The sequence below is a fragment of the Puntigrus tetrazona genome, chromosome 16, assembly GCF_018831695.1.
Source record: "Puntigrus tetrazona isolate hp1 chromosome 16, ASM1883169v1, whole genome shotgun sequence".
NCBI lineage: Eukaryota > Metazoa > Chordata > Actinopteri > Cypriniformes > Cyprinidae > Puntigrus > Puntigrus tetrazona.
In genome coordinates, this window is record NC_056714.1 from 13,945,544 (window position 1) to 13,964,056 (window position 18,513).

At 37.4% G+C, this 18,513-nt stretch overlaps 1 protein-coding gene across 5 annotated transcripts in view; it reads right to left on the bottom strand.

The window, feature by feature from the left end:
* grik5 (glutamate receptor, ionotropic, kainate 5) overlaps positions 1-18,513 on the bottom strand; it is a 60,727-nt gene that overhangs the window by 35,041 nt on the left and 7,173 nt on the right. The window contains exon 4 of one of the 5 annotated variants that reach the window (XM_043261945.1): positions 5,225-5,349. The exons of the other annotated variants lie outside the window; for them this stretch is intronic. The gene's annotated coding sequence lies outside the window, so the exon portion shown is untranslated. The remainder of the gene's footprint in view (positions 1-5,224; positions 5,350-18,513) is intronic. 5 annotated transcript variants of the gene reach the window in all.

Sequence of the window (18,513 nt, forward strand, 5' to 3'; positions counted from 1 at the left end):
GCTCACTGAGGGTTATAGGGCAGTATTTCTGTAAACAATACTTTGGAATAATATTTCTTGTCAATAGTGCCATACTTATACTTATTTTCTACATCACTCCAAAAGCGGACAGCAAAAGAAAAAATGCTGTGAACTTAATACAAAGTAAATATTTTCCAAATAATAATTTAACAAATTTGCTTCAGTTCAGTGTCAGTTAAAAAAACAGTTACTTAATTTGCCATGCAGCACGATATCTTCACAATATTATCTCATCTGTCTATTTTTATAATATGAACCTGATATTATACACGAAAATAAACAGTTTAAACATGTTTTAGAAAGACGTTTTTCGAGTGTATATTTTTGTCGTGTAAACTTTTTATCCTCAAAAGAGCCATACAGTCCACCCAAGAACCCTACAGATAAAATGGTACTTAAACAAAAGTGAGATAAAAATGCATTTGCTAAAGAAAGCGTGGCATTTTCGCTTGCTTCTACATGTCTTTGAGGTCATTATCGTGATTCTGCCTCGCAGCTGTAATGCTGTAACTGTAAAAAAATTAGTAAACAAAGCATGCTCTTTGCTAAAAGTGTTTTGAGGTCATAATATTGGGCAAAGAGGAGATTTATTAATCAATTATCTGCCCCTTTGATCGTGATTTGTTTTAGGGGCACTAGCGGTCATTTTAGCTCATGTTGTTGGACTTTTGCCTGAAATTTAGATGGGGCGCAATTTTCCAATGCCATCTTACAGTATTTTGGTAATAGAGTACTTAATAAGAGTTTAACATAAAATGATTAACTGCTAAGCTCTCTCCACCAGCTCAATGGCTTTCTGTTCTTGATCTACATCACTTTCATTTAAAGAAAAACCACACCTCTAAATTACACCATTTATCTCTGACCAAATGAGTTCACTCATGATGATAAAACGTCACATGACCAAGAGTAATGAAGCCTGCAGGTGAAGCGGCCATTTTAATCTCTGGGAAAGAGAGAGAGGGAAAGCAATGATGTGCCAGATTAGACTCATTACGAGGGGGAATGTGTTGATGGGCTGCAGAAATAGAGGATGAAGGGACGGGGATGCAAGAAGCACAGAAAAAGAGGTGAGGCTTACATTTTTATGTATGCATTTGGGAGATGCACTCTGTCTATACAATTTGTTGAGTCTTTAGCAATGTATTTTTTTTTGTATTCATGTTCACGTTTCAAACCATTTCCAAAAAAAAGTACATGCACCATAATCCTTATTTAAAAAAACATTTTCTATTTAATATTTTAAATTAAATATTTCTATTTGAAATATTTTTACTTTTTCTTCCTAACAAATAATAATAAAAATATGCCAGGATTTTATTTTGTTTAGCATATCAGGGCATTAAAAATGGCTAATCGTGGTTTCAAGTTATACTTAACATGAATTAAATAATTAAAAACACACTACAACATTTTTAAAAGTACTATTCATTGAAATGAACAGAAAAAAGTACTGCTAAGTTATCAGTTGGAAGATCTGTATATGCAAAAAAAAAGTCTTTCTAAACAACATTTCCTATCCATGATTAATTGACTGTGTGCTTTCACATCAGCGCTATTGCTCATGAGCTTACTGGACTGTTTCAGAGCTGGTGGCTATTCAGTGGGCATAAATATCCACTGACTAGACTGCATACGGATGGGCTGTTTTTCCTCTCAGATCTGCTGTTAACAAGAACAATTTCTCGCAATGTGGACCATGTTAGCAATCCATCCTATTATATTCATTTAAATCTGACATGAACCCAGAGTACACTGAATCATAATAGGGATGGATGGAGGCAGCAATGAGTAAATTGAGATAATAAGAGCCAAAGAGACGTCTAGAGTGAAGGCCTTTCTTTTGTCTTTCAGGCAAACGGCTGCAGGGATACTAATGGTTGATCAAATCCAAATATGCCAGATGAAAAAGATCTGTCCTACTTTTTGGCTAATGGATGAAAGAGAAAGAAAGAAAGAAAGAGGGAGATGTCCTGACTCATGCCATATATGGTAAAGGACTCGCTGTACTGATGTCCGGCAGAATATTTCCCTTAGAATAAAGCCTCTCTCAACACAACACTGCTAAAAGCTCTCCAGATCAATCCTACTTGCAGATACTGAGGCGTTATTACTGGAGCGTGTTTGTGCTAAAGTGTGTATATTCACAGAAACGTATGGGAAATTGTTCGACTTTTATCTGCATAAACTGGACATAAAATTGGACAAAAGCGTTGAAACTGAACCTTACAAAAGTCTACTCGAATGAATAGCACAAACAACGATAAGCTTTCATGCCTTTATTGAACACACTATGAGAACCTTCACACTGAGAAGGAGCCTTCAACAAAGACATCAGACAAGCCGTCAGCAGGTATTCTCTTGTTCAGTCCTTTTACTAAAACTATTTCTGTTCAGATTATTTCAATGTCTGGTGTAAATGTCTGTTCAGAGCACAAGGTTGAAGTCAGGACGGGGAAGCTCCAGAAGACCCTTTTTTTTCCTGGTAAAACCATTCTGGTGTTGATTTACTTCTAAACTGCTGCTTGTGATTTTAAACATTGCAGCTGTGAAAGTGTTGTGCTTCTTACATACTGTAGTGTTTTTATATTCTCCAAACAATAACTTTTATCCATCCACAGAAACATTAATAATGCTGAGGAACATCCACATGCTCTTTCGCAAATGTCAAATACGCAGCAATGTTTTATTTTTGGGCAGCAGTGGCTTCCACCGTGAAGTCTTCCAATGAAAACACATTACAGACACGTCAGCAGAGTTCAGGGTTCTCTTATCACCATCGAGCATCCTGCACTGTACTCTTGCAGTCATCTTCACAGGGCGCCCACTCCTAGAGAGAGCAGCAACACTGCTTAACTTTCTCTATTTATAGATATCTTGTCTTTCTGTGGAGTGGCAACATTTTGTGTGGTTTTATATGACAGGAAAGTTCTGATCAGTCCTGTATTAACTAGACTTGTCACTTCTGTTACAGATTCACAAGTTTTGCAACCTTCATTGGGTATGTATACACAGTTCAATGAAGACATAAAAATGAACAATATTTGTATTCAAATAAATAGGGTTTCGTTGAAGAGTCAACTGAATGGTGTACAATCACTCAATGGCAAATATATTGCCAATATACAATATTTAGATTTTTTTATGAAGAGCATCAGCTTTTCTGTTGATTGATAAGTCTTGTAAGTGAGGCTTTACTTCCGACAGCCCTGAGAAACCAGGGAATTACATTGGTTTATTGGATTATTGGCCAAGATATCAGCATCGATCTTCAAAAAAACCCTTTAACATTCAACCATTAAAAAGGTGATCATGCTTATCCATGTCAATAAAATGAATGAAAAAAAAATCGGAAGTTTTTTTTTGTGGCGAAATAATCTTCAGAGTATAAAAAGGTAAGAAAGAGCTATGTGAGTATGTGTGATAATTGAGACATTTGTTTGATGGGGCTGTAGACGAAATGAACGGTTAAGGTTAACAATTAACATTGCTTTTTTGTCTATACATTGAAAGCCATTGATAGCCATTGAATAATGAAGATTAGTGGCGAAATAATCTTCAGATTATAAAAAGGTAAGAAAGAGTTGGTTCTTTAAAGAATCTTTGACTGAATGGTTCCATGTAGGATTAAAAATGGTTCTTCTAAGGCATTGCACCTTAAACTGTGAATAACAACTATAAAGATAACTATATTAGCATCCAGACCAGTGGATGTTGTCTGTTTATTGTAAGCACACACTCGCCTGCTGCTTTAAACTCTTGAGCTTGTGGTAGCAGGATTGGTTCTGATTGGTCTTATCAACAGTTTTTATTTAAAATTGTATTTTTATAGTTATTTTTATAGTGGTGATTTGTTGTCTAGCTAAAGAACTACTGAATGTCCCTTCAGGCAGACTGTATTTGTTTAAAGTTGTGACTTACCTGTAAATCAGATCAAATTTTATGCTCAATTTATGCAGAAATTCAGGTAAATCCAACGGGTATTTTTTCCGGTACTGTATATATCTGTCACATCTATGATTCATCGGCACATCCCTGACACAACAACATTACTGCCTCCCAGCGTGAGTTTCTCGTTTCCGGAATGCTTCATTAATCACGAAAAAAAAAAAAATGGTATTACTATGCCCTCAGAAGTTGTCTAAAGCCTGAATGTGCGATCCGTTGTTGTAATTTCCGGCATAAACTAGGTAATATATGACAGAGAAAGAATATACGGAATGTACGGAAAGCAGAAAAATGGATTTCAGACGGCCCTAGAAGTGATAACATATAACGAGGTACACTTCAGCTTCTTCATGTGGAAAGAAAGAAAGAAAGGGATGGAGAGCGACGGACACAGAAATAGAGAGAGATATCAGAGTCGAGGGGGTCAGAACCACAAGAGCAGAAATAAAACTCTAGTGGGTGCGATTCAGCCCGAGGTGGGGGAACGAGGTAGCGGGAGAGCTGGAGAGGAGCACATGAAAGTACAGGCACACTCTCGGTTTGAGAAATGCATGCTGACAGAGGAAGAGAGTGCGAGAGAGCCACATGAAAGGCTCGAGTCACCTCTCTGTTTGAATAAGGTATGCTGACACTCCATCAAAACCTCCGACAGAAGTGACAGCGGACTGTAGAGGAACAGAACAAAGAGCAGCATGTATGGATGTGCCTTTATGCGCGGGTGTTTGTAAGAAGAAGCTGCAAGCAAGTTTCTGTCCTGTTGCGTTCCATCTTACTACCAACCCTACTTTTTCGCATCCCGAAGTGATTATACAGCACTTCCAATTTCCTTAATGAGAATATTCATTCTCCAGGAGTACGCGTGGCTACAGTTCAGATGGTGGAAAACTAAATGAAAAAATAAATAATAAAAAAAAATCACGCAGGTATCTGGCAGCTACCAATTTAACACTTGTACACCGTGTGTGTGCGCGCGCCAGAGGATTTGCTTAAGTACTGTGTAACTAAATGTTCCAGTAGTGTAGGTTTTTGAATATGTATAATCTCAGTCCTCAGAGATAGCTCCGAGTTGTCTACGATTTTTAAAACGCTCATTCATAAACTGCTCAAATATTTACACTGCAGTCCTCTGCTTTGGCTGAAGCAAGCGGAAAAAGTGTGAAAAATAGCCTGGAAAGGATTGAAGTTAACATTGTGTGAGTCGGAGGTTAGCGTGTTCCCGAGCTGTGAAAGACGTAATCACATAACAGTTACTCACAATTTTAAAGCTTCCTCCTACAGAAGCATCTCGCTGCGGCAGCTTCGTTATGAACACGAGGGTTTAATGTATCTAATGCTTCGCTTTGAAACGGGCCCGGCAGATCAGCGGAGAGTACAGATGCTCTGTGAAATACAGAAATCAGGGTCATGTTGTTAAATACACGATTAAATGAACCAAATGAGATCTGTTTGGTGGGCGAGAGACATCAGGGACTTTGCGAGTATGTGTGTAAGTACGATTGAGAGAAACATGACATTTGTTTGCTGGGGCTATAGATGAAGTGAACAGTTAAGGTTAACAATTAACGTGGCTTTTTTTGTCTACACATTAAAGGCTATTGAATTTTGCTGGGAATATTGAAGAAACATGTGTCTGTGTTATTAAAGATGTGTAACAGGTATTAATCCAAACTTGGTCCTTCAGAAATCATTCTAAAATGCTGATTTGGAGCTCAATAAACATGTCTTACTACCTGAAAGTAGTTGCCCTGCTTTATATTTTTTTATTATTTTCTGACGAATAGAAAGTTTGAAATAACATTTGTGACCCTGGACCACAAAACCAGCCATAAGGGTCAATTTTTTTTAAAAATTGAGATGTATACATCAATAAATAAATAAGCTTTCCATAGATGTAGGGTTTGTTAAGATATATAGCTGAGAAACAACTATTTGGAAATCTGTAATCTAAGAGTGGAAAAAAATTAAATATTGAACATTATAAATATCTTTACTGTGACTGTGATCAATTTCACATGTCCTTGTGGAATAAAATCATTCATTTCTTTTTTCAAAATCGGTCTTACTGATCCCAAATGTTTAAACAGGCCTAAATATGTTTCTTTTATATGCTACAGTACTAAGAAATCTAACGTTTAAATACAGGAATAAATCTAAAATACCTAGCAGCCAAGCTCTTTATTAAATATTTAATCTCATGAGCAGGCCTGATAATACACTCAACTGACCAAACTTCTGTCACAATACTCACAAAAACAAATACATAAATAAATAAACATGTTTCACCAGTATTGCATGGCGTTTACAGTTCCTGGTGAAATTAAAGATACAAATAATCTGTTTATGACTTCAGGGTTTGTTTAATGCCGCGGGCCTATTAATACAGTGCATGTAATATCTTGCATTTTCACTTAGGATCCAAAACTCCAACAATCATTTCTTAGCACAGCCACATACAACCACATACACAGCACTTTTATTCATTTTCAGCTCGATTTTAATGAAGCGCTAATCTTAATCAGCTCTTTTCTAGGAGACAGGGACCCGGAAGTGTCACGATTTCGCGGGAAAGACTCGAGACTCGAAAGTACAAAAAACTTAAACAGATTTAATCCAAAAAATGACAAAATAAATATACAAAAGCCAAAACAAAAACCACGAAAAGAGCTCGGGAACAAAACAGAGTACGTTGAAACATAGTAACGTTGTAACTTTGTAACTTTGATAATCCGACAACCGTGAACACAGAACACAGGGTTTATATACACAAGGAAATGAACTAAATTAACAAGACACGGCTGAAGACAATTAAACAATTAAACACAATGGGAAGGCAGGGCACAGACAACACGTGGCTCGAGACAAAAACAATAACAAAAGTCCAGAGTGTGACAGGAAGTGTCGCCTGAATCAGGCGTTTCATCTATAAGCGGCAAAGTGTTGTAAAATATTGTTAGTGTGAGGAAGGAAATATGAGCGAGAGCATGTGTGGCTTTATGTCTCCCTGTTAGATCCATCTCCGAACATGAGTAGGCATGGCCTCTGGTATTGCTGTCTTCAGTGAGCTAATTATACAGCAACCTAAATATTTAATGCCCATCAGTCTTTAATTAGCTACAATAACACGTGCAATCAGCGCAAAATAACAGTGATGACTGAGATTCAGGCTGGCACCTGCCATGCAACGTGCCACCCGAGGAGCCCATCAAGCACAGCAAAGCAGAGAGAGACAGACCCCCAACCATAGTACAGAGACACAGAGACAGACCCTTGACTACAAAGCAGAGAGAAAGAGATACATTGTGCGTTTTATTCTTCCCTCCCTTTTCCTAATTTATGTACATTGCTGTTCACCGTTTTATCTGTATGCAGCTCAGCTGTAAACACTTTGGCAATGCGAATGTGCAAATATTTGTCATGCCAATAAAGCACCTCAAAACTGAATACTGAGAAAATCTCAGCCAAAGCACGAGCGAAAGAGAGAGATTTGTACATGTTAGGGTGTAGTAGAGGCTCATTAAAAAGAAGAGATCTGTCACAGTATAGCAGGAGAGAGAGAGAGAGAGAGAGAGAGAGAGAGACTATTTACGGGCTATGTAAGGTTGTTCTTTTTGTTGGCCGTTGTGAATTGAATCATTTTTTCCTCATTGTTAACATATGTAAATTCCTGTGTCACTGCTGCAGGCCTTTAGTTTTGCTCACCGTTAGAGGACGAGAGAACAAGACTCACACACACACACACACACACACACACGCACAGACTCTCCCCGCAGACACTCCTCTCTCTCTCTTTTTCACACACACTCACACAAACATAATGGCAGAGTCAGAGAAGGACACAAGGAACAAGAATGTTGCAACACACTAACATAGTTTTAAAAACACACGCACATTTGTTTTCCTGTCATGGTGGGCAGAGGTGTCACGCACCTTTTTTTTTTTAGTAAGGGGGTCCTGGCTTACTTGGTGTCCTAGGGAAGATAAAACATGACTAAAAAGGGAAAACTCCAAAGTTATTATTTATAGGTTATTCCTCTTGCAACGGTGCATTAATCAAAGCTTGACGGAGACATTGCATTGTTCAATAATAATAGTAAAGACGTTTAGAATGATTCCCGTTTCCAATAAACGCTATACTTTTAAACATCTCTTCAACAAAGAATCCTGAGAAAAATGCATCATGATTTCCACAAAAATATTTCTGAAGGATCTGAGTATTGATGCTGAAATTTGAAACTTTGCCATTACAGAAATAAATTACAATATAATAATTATTTAATTTAATTATTTTAAAGTGTAAATTGGCATTCACAAGACTTCTTTTTAATAAATGTATAATAATAATATAAAAATAAACAATAAAGACTGTTTACTGACTATAACTTTTTAAACATCAGATCTAAAAAAATAATCATTAATATTATTATTATTACAACGTTCAAAATCCACTCAAACCGAACTAGCATGCCACTTCTGATAGACGTCCGAGTGATTTTCACAGTTCCTGAGCTAATATTTCTGAACTCTACTACCAAACCCCCACACAATATTTTTACATTTTATTTCAGACATTATTTATACTTCATAAAGCTGGTTTCCTCCTGGACTCTGTTGGCCGCTCCCCACAATGCAGGTTTTACTATCCTTTCGGGACACCTGGTCCTACACACACATACACACACACACACGGTCGACATCACTACACCATTCACCTTTCTTTGTGTCCTTTTAAACAGCTCATTCATACAGAGGTTTCATCATGCTGTTCTCGCAGTGCTCTCTACAGTCTCTTTTTATCCCAATTCCTTTTGTTAAATATTTTACTCCAACTGCTCAACGCTCTTCATCTCCCACTGTCCTCTGCTGAACACAGGTGAAGGACAGACAAATCAGGAGAGGAGGGCACAGCGAATAAAGGGGTTCTGTTTTCCCTTCATCTTGATTTAGTGCCTCTCTCTCTGTTACACCACAGTTTGGAGCCATGGGGCAACAACAACCTCCTCAATCTCAATAAATAGGGTCAGGAAGGAGAGAAAGATGGGCCCGGTGAGAGAGAGACCGAAATTTGTGAGAAATGTTGTGCAGCAAAAATATTATTTATTAACCCTGAGAACATCAGGGGACAAAACAGCATGATACAAAGAGAAAGGATAAGTGCGGCTGGGAATGAGTAAAGGAAAAGTAAAAGCACACGTCCAGGTACAGTGTCGCTCCATGGCTGCCTGTTACATATGTGCTGGTGAGGCGTGATGAGGTCATTTACGGGGTTACACTTCAATAAATCCTCTCACCTAACATGCAAATGGGATGTTGAAAGGCGGCAAGTGGGGAACGGGAAGAAAAAGAATCAAAAGTGTGTTACTTTAAAAAAAAAGCTCAAAGAGCAACGAATGTAGTTCCTTTATTCCTCGGATACAGCGTTGATGTGAGCAAACCGATATTATCCTGTAAACTGAAAACAAAAAGTACAGTTCGCTAAATTTTAAGCAGAAAAAGTGAAATGTAAATGCAATGCGAGGCAATTTACAAAATAAATGTAGCATTTTTGTACAATGAAAATCCATTTTATAATTTACAGTGAAAATCTGTAATTGTTCAAATCAAATAATTGCTTTTCTTAATAGTTTTTGTTATTATTATGTACATTTGGGTTGTAACTTATGTCATTAAATGTCACTGTTTATGTGTGCAACTCAAAAAATCATATTTTTATTGTGTTAGTTATTTTTTTTTGCCTAGTCATAAAAAAAAACTCAACAACTGCTGTTTAATTGAGATTAAATGGAACACACAACAAAAAAAAAACTTGTTATAAATGATTATCAATTCTTTACTTACATAAAAATGGACTTAAAATAATTATATCTACAAAGGTGCCGTATGAAATCTATATACGACAGACACGCTTTTATAAAGACACCCTTCAATGCTTGACTAGCAATATTTTTAAACGCAAGATGCTATCGTTTACGTTCTGCCACATACAGATGACACTTCAAATGATGACAATTATTTTGTTGGACTCAACACGAACAAACTACACACATCGCAAAACAAGTTATTAAATGTGACAACAAGATGTGTGAACAAAAAAAATTCCATGACAGCCAAACAATAGAAAACATTTACATTTCCCTTAAAACATTCGTAGTCACACTAAAACAATTATTTTTTTTAAGCAAGTACTAAGTTTTCCCTCCTGAATTTACTAAACCACAGAAAAAAAAAAAAAAAACAAAACAAAAAAACAGATATAATGTGTGAGTGTTTGCAGGGATGTTTGGAAGGTGACGGAAAGGAAGACAGATAAAGATAACAATGGTAGCTGAGGCATGTGATGAGGGGAGATGAATGCGAGGAGAGAGAAGAGAGAAAGAGTGCTGGAGGGGAAGAAACAGTAGAGCTGGAGATTTAAATTAGAGCACGAAGAGTGAGGGAAGAGTTTATAATCAGTGCTTATATTACAGATAGATGTGCAGTATTAGTGCAGATCTGCATCTGCATAAAGACACTAAAAAATCTACAGTGTTGGAGTTTTTAAAATGAGTTTAGACAGTAAGAAATACTGTAGTTTTTCCAGTGCAAAGCTACCAAAAATAAGTCTCATTAAAAAAATGTGTTGCTTTTACAAAATGATGGTGATATTTCAGTTTCTTTGTTGATTTGCAGTAAAAATTATGTATTTATGCAATTCGTTTTAATGACATTAAGAGTAGCCGCATGCAATTTTTCGTGTACATGAATGTATGTATACTGTGTATATGTATATATAAATATAAACACATGTAGTATAAAATATAAGAATATAAACTGAAATATTTTCAAAATGTATGCTGTGTGTGTGTGTGTTCATATATACATAATAATTATACACTACACATGCATATATTATGTTAACAACTTTTATTTTGTATGAGATTATTTTTATAATTTTTTTTACAGCACTAGTTGAATTACTAAGATCAACTGTAAAAATAAATAAATAAATAAACAGTAGCACGTTGAGAATGATTTGAAGTGATCACTTGGAATTTAAATAACTATTCAACACTTTTCCCTGTATAGAACATGATGGGTGTTGAAATCCTAGTGCTTTGTATGGCTGCTCAAATACGAAAAGAAAGCCAAGCTGCTGCACACAACGTCGCAACGTGGCAGCATTAAATCTTGGGCTGTTTCACAGCTTACAGCTATACAGTACATAATAAAAAGATTACAATGACTGTACTCTCACTACTTTACAACACGAGCAGCTTGACAAGCACTGGTTTGAAAGTATCCTGCCCAACACCAGATCTAAAAACGAAGATGTCTGCCTACATCTTCCCAGTCTACACCAACTTTATACAGACTCAAGCTTTAACCCATCAAACGAGCCCCACTACAGCTAAATCTGTCAAAACGCCACATTCTCTTTGTAGCGCGGATACATCCAGCCTCACACGGATTCAACTTACACGTCTGAATTGAAACTTTGATATGAGTAACGAGGAGGAATAAGTGACGGAAAATGAGAGAGGGGAAAAGGATAGCCTCGCTTCCGGAAGCGGTCGTTGGCCTCTGTGTCATTAAAATGAATCCACCTTGCGTGCTAATGCCTCACAAGGATAAATAATTCAGCGCGGGCACACGCTGATGGGCCAGGCTAATTAAAGAGCAGACCGGCGGTGAGACGTCGCCACCTCACACATTTGCACCACTTAACTCGGATTGTCGAACCCTGTGGTCGTGTCCGTAACGTGGCGTGACAGCTGTCTGGGCCTCACGGGGTGGCAAATGTCAATCGATGACGGAGGTCCCCGTGCGATCGCGACGCGCCCAGCTGTTTGCAATCAAACAACAGCATACCGTGAACGCCACAACCTGCTTATTAACCTGAGGGGAAAACCATCAGAACATGGTGTTCAGGAAGAGTCGACTCAAGCGTTTGTGACAGACGCCCAGACCGTTTAACTGCTTGAGTAATTTGATGGACAGCTAAACACACACACATTTTTTCCGAAAGCTTATAAACACTGTGGGAAGACCACTGTACTGTTAAAGGATTGTCAGTGGAGTGTTGACTGTACTTTAAAGTGAGACAAAGATGATGAAACATTGTGAATGGATTAACAGCACTGGGGTCAGACACCGAAAAGAAAACACATGAGCTCATATCATTTCAAGGCGACTTAATCATGAGGAGACAGCACACCCTGACCTTGCTGTGAGGCCGTAGGCTCTATGAAAGCTGTTAGAATACTGTGACATTTACTCAAGAAAAACCAAAGTAGTGCCTCGTGTGAAGATGATTCCTCTCGCTCTGAGGGGGAATGATATTAACTTGACAGTTCACCCAAAACGATCGTTCTGTCGCCATTTACTCAATGTCACGACAAACACGTATGACTTTCTTTCATGGAACAAAAAATAGGAATTTGATATTGGGAGCTGTTCAATAATCGGAAACTAGAAATTGATTCTGATTGAATGGTTAATTTTCAAAAATACAGAAATACAGTTCATTTTCAAAAATGTTTATTCTCTCATCATTTACTCACCCTCACACCATCCCAGATGTAGTTTGGTACACACTTTGGTACCAGTCGTTACTGAATTTTTAAAAACATCCATTTCCAGCTAGAATTTGAGCGCTGTAAAGCGGATTCTTAAGCACTGCTGATTGGCCATTGTGTTCATGCGCTCAATGGATACGACTGTGATTGGCTACAATGATCATCGCTTCAAGCTTTTCACCAAGCGCTCACACTCAAGCGAACACATGAACACAATCAGCAGTGTTTAAAAATCCACTCAACAACACTCAAATTCTAGCAGGAAATGGTCGTTTTTAAAATTTCAATATCAACTGATACCGAAGTCAGTACTATTGACAACACTACCCAGATGTATATGAATTCATATGACCCCAGTTGATGAATCAATTTCTTCTTAAACTAACTATATTTCAGAGGTTTTCTCAATATAGTGGACTTCAGTGGGTGCAGACAGGTTGAAGGTCCTAATTGTTTCTGCTTCAAAGGGCTTTACAGCGAAAAGATCATGTTCATGACCATGATCATGGTCATGCTCTAAAAATATAAAAATGGATATAATATTTAACCACAAATTACAAAAACCTCTTCTAGCAAAAACATAACTTTACCAATGTAACTGAACAATTTGCAAGATGAGCATTTGTGGTTAAAAAGTTGCCATGAAACTGCAATATGGACCTTGAAACCACTGGTCCTTGCTGAAAGTCCACTGTATAGAGAAAAAATTATTTTCAACTGATCAAAAGAAAGAATATTAACATGACATTAGGGTAAATCATTTTAATTCTGGAGTGAGCTAATCCTTTAAGAACCAGATCTGAAATGTAAGCAATTTATACACATTGATCTTGTGAACCGGACCAAATGATGAATTAAAAAGATCTCAAAAGAATAATTTGTTTATGAACTGGCCATCACTGTTCTCTTATACACTCTCATGAGACAGATTTAGGACATAGTTCAAAACTTTCGGTGAATAACATTTTACATTTTGATTGTGCGGCTTCAGAAAGCTATAAAACAGCTTATATACTTGATACTCTCTTGGTGCTTTTTGACATTTTAGTGCTTGACAGTCCTTATTTAATGTTCTCATACTGAAAAAAAGCTTTCTACTGAACAAAGAGAGTCATATGGGTTTAGAACAACATGAGGGTGAGAATATAATTTTTCTTTTTTGAGTAAACTACTACTACTCCCTTAATAGAGACAAACTGCGAACCTGTGGACATAGAATCTAATGTAATATATTCCAGCAAACACGGGGACAGCAGCAAACACATCTGAGCATGTGCCCATTTCTCCTGCTGTGTTACTTGAAAGCAAACACAGCTCATGTTTATTTATTAGACGCCAATGCAAGACACTTCAAAGGACTGTCCAGTCAGAAGCTCCATGAGACCACGCTCACAGAACCTGCAAATTACTCCTGCCCCTGCCAGGCCCAAAACCACCTGCCAAGACAGTTACATTAGCCTTTCATTGTTTACCGTGGAGCCTTAAAACAAGTGCAAGATGAAAATCATCCCATGCACAGGCCATATCAAGATTAGATACAGCTGAGACGGATGGATAAAATAATAGGCTCCCTCAGACTGACACCCCAAATTGTGAATGTGTCCAATTTCCAGTGAGGAAAAAGTACAATGGAGGTTGTGCTGCAATGTTGAGTTTGCTCCATCTGTGAGGTCTCAGGCTTCGCTCTTGATGGTTAATCAATAAGACATATTGCTTTGGGTCAAAAACAGGAGCTAGTTGAGCAACCATAGACTGTCCAACTAAGAATGTCAGCTTGTGTAATTTAGCCATTCGATTCCACGGCTGAACTACTGAGTTTCCTCATTGCCTATGTAGCTCCCTCCAATGGCAGTATCTTTAAGAAAATGGTATTGTCTTTTCCATAAAGAAAACATGTAATGCCAACTTGTACATGCCATGCCGAATGTATAGGGTCAAAAAAGTTTCTCTGCAACAATAAGGGAAATCAGCTTTAAAACATCTACTTTAAAACATATATTGGAAGCTCACAGAAATTAGCTTTCTTTCTACATTAAATTTGGTTTCAAAGTTAAAATTCTCTTCAAAGACTGTGTAATACATTTTGTGTGGTGTGACCAAGTAAAAAAATTACAATAACAGTAAGTTGTACCCAGAATAGTCTGTAAAGTTTCAGCTCAAAATTCCCCATCAATCATATTCTCATGCATGTCTCTTTAAATGTAAATGACCTGCTGCTCCCTGTGCACTTTAAAGCTTTTATCTCAGATACTCTGTCAAAAACATCTGTTTGGTCTTGATAATCATGTCTATCATACTGAAATCATCCAAAGCATGTGCATAGAAAGCGGCTGCCACATGGCATGCGAGTACTAAACTAAGTTCTCCTTCATGTCTTATGCACAAACTGTCAAAGACAGAAAAAAACGCACAAGCTAGAAAACCACAGACGGTTATGTCTGTGAAGGTAAACAGCTGAGAAAAGAAAAGCAGCGTATTAAGTACATCACATTTTACAGATTCTGTGTACTGCTTGTTCTGAGACACTTCTCATGATTTATGACTAAAAGAAAAGGAGGAAGTGGAATTTTATCATTATAGGATGGCTATGTACACATACTGCCAACACACATTTATGTTCAAAAATGTGAATTTTTCATTATATGTGCCTTTTAAAGATTTATAAGACATCTTCAGTTTGTCTAATTCCTCAAAGCTTTACTGTATGATTCACTATGCTGTGATTCATTTGCTTTTCAAGCCATTACCTACACCTTCTACCACCCTGCTCTGAGTGGCTTGTCTTTTGTGGGGTGAGATGGTTGAGGCCTAACTGCGGAGATGGTTCTGGGGTTCATCTGCACTGTGCACTCTTATGAAAGAGGGCTGCCATTGATTTTCCAGTGTGAAGGACTAATAAAGATGGATCTTTTTCAGAGCAGGACTGAAATGAAGGCCTACAGGTAAGAGCCACAGACAGGCACTGCCACTTGTCCTTAATGGAAGATTGATTTTAATTGTGACACCACCTGATTGGCCCAGTTCCAAATGAATGAAACGGAAAAAAAAGAGATGGAAATGAAAAGCAGAGGGTGACCAATGTATTTTCTATAAAGCAAAAGCACTTCAAAAGCATTACCATGACTCTGAATGTTTTTCTTTTCTTGAGGGGGTTAAAAGGTATCATTACTGTCATGAAGAAAGCTTCAAAAAGGTCTGAATAACTTTTGAAATAATTTTATTTTTTTCTTGCTAAAAATTCATTTCAGAAAATGTTTGTTCAATTTTTGCTCTCATCTTTATATTATCCACAATTTATTTTAATTCTTACCAAAGGTAGTACATGGAACTAAGCATGCTTCTTTTTTCTTTTATTTTAAGTGCACCCTTGACTTCTGACTGTGACACACTCAGACTTAAATATTAGAAGCTAAATGGCTAAATGATCCCGTGTGTTGGAGGAATAGCTTGTAATGAAAGCTTTCCTGCGCATGGCTCAGCAGAGCTTGAGGTTTTATTGCACTTCTGAATCAGATCAGACCACCTTCAGAAACTGATCACTTGTTGGGACCCAATGCTTGAGAAAAAAAATTCTTGGACATTTCATTCATGAATTACAGACCTCCAGAGAGACACTCGAAAATGTCATTTTAACACTCTTACAGACACACTGGAATATAATACAAACATTATTTTTGATTTAGAGTCTATTGTTGGATTGAAACAATGTAATTTAGACTCTTTTTATTTTGTGCATCATCCATCTGCATTTTTCCTTTTATATATTTCTTGTGTTATTCTTGGTATTCTCATCAATCAAACCAAGAATTTATTTTATGCTTTACTCAGCACAGTGTGGCTCAGTATAGCTCAACAATGCACTAGAATCTAGTAAATATGCCATTTGCAAGCCACACCATTCATCACATTTTGCATACTCACGTGCAGCACGGCAGATTATCAAGTCAAGAACACACTGGGCTATAAGAAGGACATTAAAATGCATTCCCCAGTGTCCTTAAAAACCACTGAGGCAAGGGTTTTTTTAATCTCTTTCACACATGGACCCGAACACTTGCGCACAAATACACCTGACAAGCTCTTATTTCAGATCAATACAATCGATCCTGCTGCCAGTGGACCAATGAACTGGAACTGATGTCATATTTGTGATGGTGACTTTTCTGTGAGGTCATTTCATTCTTGCCATTTGCTGCACAGTACCACAGTCAGCAGTCGTCAATCTGAGGAGCTCGTGAACTTTGAGCAATTTCGAACAATGCATAACTCGAATGAACCTTCAAGGGTTTGAAGAACAAACCACGCTAAGCTCCATTCAGTGAAGATCCAATGATTCTCTCTTCGCTGCTGCCAGAAAGAGCTCTGCTAGAGATCTCTCTGACATTACAATAAAGCTGCTTTTTCATCCCCGCTGTTGAACCCTTCTCATGTCCTCCTGTGCGACAATCATAGTTTTATTTCCTCGCTTGGCCTTTCCAATTTCAGCGAATATTACTTTGCAGGAGGTTCTCCAAACAGGTAGAAATAAATCTGGTTTATATTGAGGGATATTCTCGCAGAATCTTTTTTGGCACAATTACATAGACACGTATCAGTCCAGGCAGGGCCTCATATTCAAGACACTGCTTTGTTGTTTATTCCAAGTAGGCTACGATATCATTTCCATTCATCATTTCTGTCGGTGCAGAAGCTGATAAGACCAGCATGATCTTCCTGTAGTATCTTATAATGGTGTGAACGTGTGAAGTAATGTGACTTTACTAATAACAATTGGCAGTTTATTACAGGATATGAATGAGGATATTAAGGAGCTGCTTCCTACTGTTAACAAATCTGCAAAGGTTTATAGCTGAACGTTTCATTTTAGTGCAGTGCAAACTCTCGTAATGCTTTTGGACACCAGTGTCTCTCCCAATATTTGTAGCCCAGACAGAAGTAACAATGGTCCACTGCCATGGCAACAGTAGAGGCTGATGTCAAAGCAGCAGCTGGCGTGTGCATTCATACTCTGGATAGGTGACAGTAATGTCAATTAAGCATCAAAAACTCCAAAGGCCAGAAAACATGCACATATGTGCAACAGCAACCAAAGATGGACATCATTTGGATAGAGTTTGTCCACAAGCTGTTGTTGTTCACACAATAAGTAGGAGTAAGACAACAGGATAAAAGGACATGTTTTTTTATTAATGCAGAGACACATCCATTATGTCAAAAAGGATTTGCTAAACCTGTCACAGGCTGAGGAGATTGCATAATGACTCTAGTTTTCAAGTTTCTAATATGATGTTAAAGGGATTGTTCACCCCAAAAAATGGAAGTTCTGTTATTATTAACTCACCCATCACATGATGCAAAAACTATATGATGAACACAAAAAGAAGAATTTTCAAAGAACATCTTGATCACTATATGTCATGCTTTTGCCACACAATTATGGTGAATGTGGACTGAAGCTTTCAAAAATAATGCATAAGCACCATAAAAGCATCACAAAATTGATCTGAGGCATAGACTGCAGTGTTCCACTATATCACGCTGTACAACTACGAACAATTTACGCCTCAAGGTCCTTCCTCACTTCCATTTGCCTCTCTCCTTTCACTTCCTGTCTCTAGTCAATTGTCCAATCCTATAATAGCAAAACGTGCCCAAATACACTACCATTCAAATATTTTTTTCATGTAATGGTTTTATCAAGAATGTATTAATCTAAGTAGAGGTTACAGTAAAGACTTGCGAAAATCTATTTCAATGAGATGATATTCTTTTGTACTTTTTAGTCATGAAAAACACAAAAAAACATGTTTCACAGATTCCAACTGCTTTCAAAACTGATAATTAGAATACATGTTTCTGAGGGATCAAGTGACTCTGGAGTCGAACATTCAGCTTTGCCATCGCAGGAATAAGTTAGATTTCAAGATTTTAAATGATATATTCAAATAGAAAAGTCTCTATAAATTGTAATAATACTTCACGATATTACTTT